Source organism: Myotis davidii, unplaced genomic scaffold, assembly GCF_000327345.1.
Source record: "Myotis davidii unplaced genomic scaffold, ASM32734v1 scaffold935, whole genome shotgun sequence".
NCBI lineage: Eukaryota > Metazoa > Chordata > Mammalia > Chiroptera > Vespertilionidae > Myotis > Myotis davidii.
The window spans coordinates 1,825,759-1,832,551 of NW_006286974.1; positions in this window are offsets into that span (position 1 = coordinate 1,825,759).

Below are 6,793 nucleotides of genomic sequence, written 5' to 3' on the forward strand. Positions count from 1 at the left end.
AGCCCAATCCCACTCTTCCGGATTGGGCCTAACCAGCAGTCGGACATCCCCCAAGGGGTCCTGGATTGCAAGAGGGTGCAGGCCAGGCTGAGCCTCCCCCCCCCCTGCCCCGCCCCCATGCACTAGGCCTCTAGTTAAAATAATAATAATAGCCATAATAACTGCCAGGTAAGGAGCCTGGGAGCCAAGCTGTGGACCAGGCTCTGGTTGCGGCATAAGTATTAACCAAAGCTGAGTTCCTTTCATACACCTTCATTTTTTGCTGTATTCCTATCACCTTGACTGTCGTTTTCTGAATATTTCTCCTCAAATGAACTAATTTTTTTAATGTAAAAGGATTTATCTGTTACAAACACTCAAGAGAATGAGAAGACAAGCCTCAGACTGGGAAATAGTATTTGCAAAAAACACATCTGATGATGGACTGTTATCCAAATTATACAAAGAACTCTTAAAAATCAACAGGAAAACAAGCATTCCAATTAAACAATGGGCCAAAGGCCTAAACAGACACCTCACCAAAGAAGATACACAAATGGCAAATAAACATTGAAAAAAAAGATGCTCCACGTCATACATCATCAAGGAAATGCAAAGTAAAATAATGAGATGCCACTACCCGTGTATTAGAGCTGCCAAAATCTAGGACACTGACAACAACAAGTGCTGGCGAGGAGGTGGAGCAACAGGAACTCATACATTGTTGGTGGGAATGCAAAGTGGGGCGGCCACTTTGGAAGGCAGTTTGGCAGTTTCCTACAAACCTAAATACACTCTTACATGACAATCCAGTAATTGTGCTTCTGGGTATTTATCCACATGAGTTGAAAACTTATCTATAATAATAAAAGGGTAATATGCCAATTACCCTTCTGGACATCCTTCCTGAAAAGCCGGGGCTGGAGGGAAGCCAGCCCAGGTCCCGGGTGCCTGGGGGTAGCCGGAGGAGGGAAACCCGGGTCGGAGGGAAGCAGGTGCCAGCAGCCAGGGGAAGGAAGGCCTACTATTGCACGAATTTTCATGCATCAGGCCTCTAGTGTCTATATAAAACCCTGCACATGATGTTTATAGCAGCTTTGTTCATAATTGCCCAAACTTGAAAGCAACCAAGATGCACCTAAGTGAATGGATAAAATGTGGTGCGTCCAGACAATGGAATATAATTCAGCACTAAAGAGGAATAACCTATCAAGCCATGAAAACACACGGAGGAATCTTAACTGCATGTTATGAAGTGAAAGAATCTAATCTGCAAAGGCTACACACTGTGCAATTCCAGCTATAAAGCATTCTGGAAAAGGCAAAATCATGGAGACAGTAAAAGGTCAATGGATTCCAAGGATAAAGGGGGAAGAAGGGATGAAAGCGCTCTGTGATAATATAATGGTGCGTATATGTCATTATACATTGTCCAAACCCATTAAATGTACAACACTAGAGTGAACTTCAATGAAAACTATGGACTTTGAGTGAGAATGTGTCCATGTAGGTTCATCAATTGTTAGAATGTTCCATTCTGGTGGAGGGCAGGGGATATGTGGGAACTCGGTACTTAATCCTCAATTTTACTGTGAATCTAAAACTGTTCTTAAAAATGAAGTCTATTTTTAAAAAGGAAGAAAATGTATCACTCTTATAAATGCAAAAGCAAATAATATTTTTATAAGTAAAAGAAAAAGGGAGGAAAGGTAGAAAGACAGAGGATCTCTATATTTGATTTATCAATGCTTTAACTACCAAGAAAGAGTAAAGAAGAGAGACAGAAAGAGGAGGGAGAGAGAGAGAGAGAGAGAGAGAGAGAGAGAGAGAGAGAGAGAGAGACTCTATTGATGTAAGGGTCAAGTAGGGGCAGACAGCCGCTCCTGACCAGGACATGTCCCTGAGCAGTCCCCATGGCAAGGCCCAGCAGCCCCTGTAGGTTCCAGCCTCCTTTATCTGCTTTCTCTCTTTTAGTCCAGGTTTGAAGCCTCCAAATGACTGGTGACCCAGTTCCCAGAAAAACCTCCCTGCTGTCCTTTTGTAAGGGCCCTGGGGCTGTGGGGCTCTTGGCTGATGCCACAGCTGTGGGCACAAAGAACTTATTCTCCTCTTAGTGGGGAGAGGGAGGCCCGTCAGAACGCAGAGAGTTGCCCAGCTGAGGTTGGGCACCCCTCTCTCCGTGGGTCTGGGCTGCAGGGCACTGTACTCTGGGAGGGGGCAGAAGGATGCAGGTCAGTCTCCCTTCACTCTTCAGGTCTGTCTCTGATATGTAGTGCTGCTTAGTAAACCAGCCCAGAACTTAGAGGTGTAAACAACGATTTTTTATTATCCCTCATAGTCCTATGGGTTGACTGGGCTCAGCTGGTGGTTCTGGCGTGGGGCTCTCACATGCAGTCACAGGCAGAAAGCAGCGGAGTCTGATGTCATCTCAAGGCTTCATGGGGCTGGACATCCAAAGTGGCCTCTTCGCTCACCTGTCTGCTGCCCCAGCTGAGATGGCTGGAACAGCCGGGGACTAGCTGGCCATCTTTTTCTCTCCATATAGTCTTTCCACATGGCTAGGTTGGGCTTCCTCACATCATGTCAGTCTCAGAGTAATCAAACATCTTCGGTGGCAGCAGGCTTATCCCGGAGCAGTGTTCCAAAAGCCAAGGTGAAAATTGCAGGGCTTCTTAGGACCTAGCTCAGAAGTTGGGCATGTCACTTCTGTTGCTACATTCTATTGGTTACACAGGGCCAGCCCAGACTGAAGATGGGAGGGGCTACTCAAGGATATGGTTCTTTTTAAAAATATATTTTTTTTATTGATTTCAGAGAGGAAGGAAGAGGGAGTGATAGAAACATCAATGGTAAGAGAGAATCAGTGATCAGTTGTCTCCTGCATAGCCCCCACTGGAAATTGAGCCCACACCCAGGCTTGTGCGCTTGACCAGAATTGAACCTGGGGCCCTTCAGTCTGCAGGCCAGTGCTCTATCCACTGAGAGAAACCATCTGGGGCAAGGGTATGGTCCTTGAAGGGCCATCTTTGGAGGCCAGCCCCACCTTAGTCTCTTTGAGTCTTCCTCAACTTCTGGCTTCAAATTAATGAAGTGCCCCCAAACTCAGACCTGGGTCTCTTCTCCCCCTGAGTGATCTCAGTCAGACTAAACACCTCTATGCTGACAATTCTCAAATTTACATCTCCAGCCTGGACTTCTCTGAAATCTAGACTCCACTCTCCAAGTGCTACTCAATATCTCTCCTTGGATGTCTCACAGAGACCAGAGCGTTAGCAGCTCTAAAACCCCCTCCCACCCCCTCCTCTCAAGAACGTCACAAAAGCCCTAACCGGTTTGGCTCAGTGAATAGAGCCTCGGCCTGCGGACTCAAGGGTCCCAGGTTCGATTCCGGTCAAGGGCATGTACCTTGGTTGCAGGCACATCCCCAGTGGGGAATGTGCAGGAGGCAGCTGATCCATGTTTCTAGCTCTCTATCCCTCTCCTTTCCTCTCTGTAAAAAATCAATAAAATATATTTTTTAAAAAAAGAACTTCACAAAAGGATTTATATGGATAGCTAACAATTGCACATAAAAGGATACTCAATATCATTAGTCACAAGAAAAATACAAGTTAAAATCACAGTGAGATACCACTACACATCCATTAGAGTGCCTACGATTAGAAAGACTGATCACAAGTGCTGGTGAGAATGTGGAGCAACAGGAGCCCTCATTCGCTAGTGAGAGGGATACAAAATGTGGCAAACCAGCAGTAACCGGTTTGGCTCAGCGGAGAGAGCGTCAGCCTGCAGACTGAAAGGTCCCAGGTTCCATTCCGGTCAAGGGCATGTGCCTTGGTTGCCAGCACATCCCCAGTGGGGGGGTTTGCAGGAGGCAGCTGATCGATGTTTCTAACTCTCTATCTCTCTCCCTTCCTCTCTGTAATTAAGTAAATATTAATAAAATATATTTTTTTAAAAATGTGGCAAACCAGTTTCTCAAAAAGTTAAACACAAACATGACCCAGCTACTCCACGCCTGGGCATTTACCCAAGAAAAACTAAAACATTCGTCCAATAAATAAATTAATTAATTAAATAAATAAATAAATAAATAAAATAAAACATTCGTCCCACAAAGACTCAGACACACAAATTTCCCAACAGCTTCATTTGCAATCACCAGAAGTTGGAGACAACCTAAAAAGCTCATCAGTAAGTGAATGGATAAACAAATCGTGGTCCCTCCATACAAAGGGATACTACAAAGTAATAAAAAAAACAACAACAACAACAAATTATTGATGCCTGAGACATCGGTGGATTTCAAAGTCATTATATTGAGTCAAAGAAGCCAGCACCACACCCAAAAAGTGAGTACATACTGTCTAATTAGACTCTAATTCCACTTATATACTGGTACATTATAGAAAGTGGAAACTAATTTATAGTGACAGAAATAGGTCAGTGGTGGAAGGGAAGGAAAGAGAGGGAATTCCAAAAGGGCTCAGGGATGGATGATGAATTTGGGGGAGAGCCTCTGCCCAGGCCTCAGGAGCGCTGTCACATGCCCCCAAACAGACCAGATTGCTCTGCCAAACAAAGACACCTCCTGGATTTGAGCCAAGGATTTCTGGGGCAAATTCCCATCCGGAGACAATGACAACTGTGCTCCTTCAGAACAGGGACTTTATTTACACCTTATGTCTACATTCTAGTCTGGGGCCCACAGCCAGGGAGGGGATGATTGCCCAGGAAGATAATGGACTCATTAATCTCTACCCAAGACTGGACTCCCCTTGCCAACTTCCCATCTGGGTAATTAAACCAGCTGGCAGCCCCATATCAGCCTTCAGGGCGTCTGCAGGGCCAAGGGACAGGGCACCTCTGGAAGGCACACTTGGCTTCTCCAGAGGGGCCGTTTCCTGGGTGACTTTAGGACAAGCAAGCTGAGCCCAGACTGGGGTCTTGACTTGGCTAGACCCAAGACTCAGGCAAATATGGACCTCTTGGCACGTCAGGGAGGGGGTTGGGAAGAGCTGTCTGAGCTTCTGCAATGTGTGGTTGCCCATGTGTGTGCTCTTATTTTTCCTAACCTCACCCTAAACCTTGGTTCTTGAGTGTCTCAGGAGTTGGCTACCATACAGCTCATCCACCTCTCCCCACAACCTTCTTTCTTCCTTGATAACAGCACCAAGATGTTTCAGGGGAGTGCCACCTGCCCCTGCGCCCAGACGGTAAATTTTTTTGACGCCTGATTCAGTGGAAGGTGGTGCCTGCTCACCTGCTATAGGAGCGTCCATGTGAGGAAGCATAAGTAGCTGAAATTGGAGATTTCACTTGAACTTAAACTTTTTGGTGTGAAGAATTAACTCAGCATCCTAGCCAGTTTGGTTCAGTGGGTAGAGCATCAGCTTGTGGACTGAAGGGTTCCAGGTTCAATTCTGGTCAAGGGCACGTACCTGGGTTGTGGGCTTGACCCCTGTGTGGGGCGTGCAAGAGGCAGCCGATCAATGGTTCTCTCTCATCATTGATGCTCTCCTCTCCCTCTCCTTCTTCCTTCCTCTCTGAAATCAATAAAAATATATATTTTTTAAAAAGAATTAATTGGCAGTATGCAGCTTCTCTTTTAAATTTTATATATTTTTATATGTATGTATTTATTTACTATTCCCATTCCCCCTGCCCCCTCCCCTTTGGCAACAATCAACTCATTCTCTATATCTATGGATCTGTTCCTGTCTTGTTAAGTTTTTTTTAGTTTTTTTTTAGATTCCACATGTGAGATCATACAGTATTTGCCTTTCTCTGTCTGACTTATTTCACTCAGCATAATGCCCTCTAGGTCCATCCATATTATTGCAAATGGCAAGATTTTGTTCTTTTTTATTGCTGAATAATATTCCATTGTATATGTATATCACATCTTCTTTATCCATTCATCTACTGATGGACATCTAAGTTGCTTACATAACATGACTATTACTAGTAATGCTGTAAGGTAAATCTTGATAGGTAGGGCTTAATCCTCACTACCATGCAGAGCATGGTTTAGCCGCAGCATCCCCGGGGAGCTTGTTGGAAATGCTTGAATCTCAGATCCCCACCCTGCTTCTTGAACCAGAATCTTCATTTCAACAAGAGCTCTGGTGATTTGAATACACTCATTCTCAATCCTGGCTGGACACTAGCTCCTGGAGAGTTTTTTCTAATACCAGTGCCTGGGATCCTCTGCTGATATTTTGATTCAATTGATCTGAAATATGATCTGGACAGCAGTATTTTTTTTTTTACAGTATAACATATATTTAGTAAAGTGTCCTAACTTTAGAGGGATAGCTTGGTATTTTTTACACCTATGGAACCAGCACCCACATAACAACAGAGACCATTTATAGCACCCCAGAAAGTTCACTCTTGACCCTTCAAAGTAGGGTGTCCAGGAATAAGGGGTTCTTCCAGGACATGGGACCTTCAGTACTAAAACCGAGGTCATCCAACACCCATTTTTGATAAAAACTCTCAGCAAGGTGGGAATAGAAGCATCATTCCTCAACATAATAAAAGCCATATATGACAAACCCACAGCCAACATCATACTCAATGGACAAAAACTAACACCATTTCCCCTAAGAACAGGAACAAGACAGGGATGCCCACTCTCGCCACTCCTGTTCGACATAGTACTAAAGGTATTAGCCATTGCAATTAGACAAGAAGAAGAAATAAAAGGCATCAAAATTGGAAAAGAAGAAGTAAAACTGTCCTTATTTGCACATGACATGATATTATACATATAAAACCCTAAAATTATTAGTCAATGAATTTGGCAATG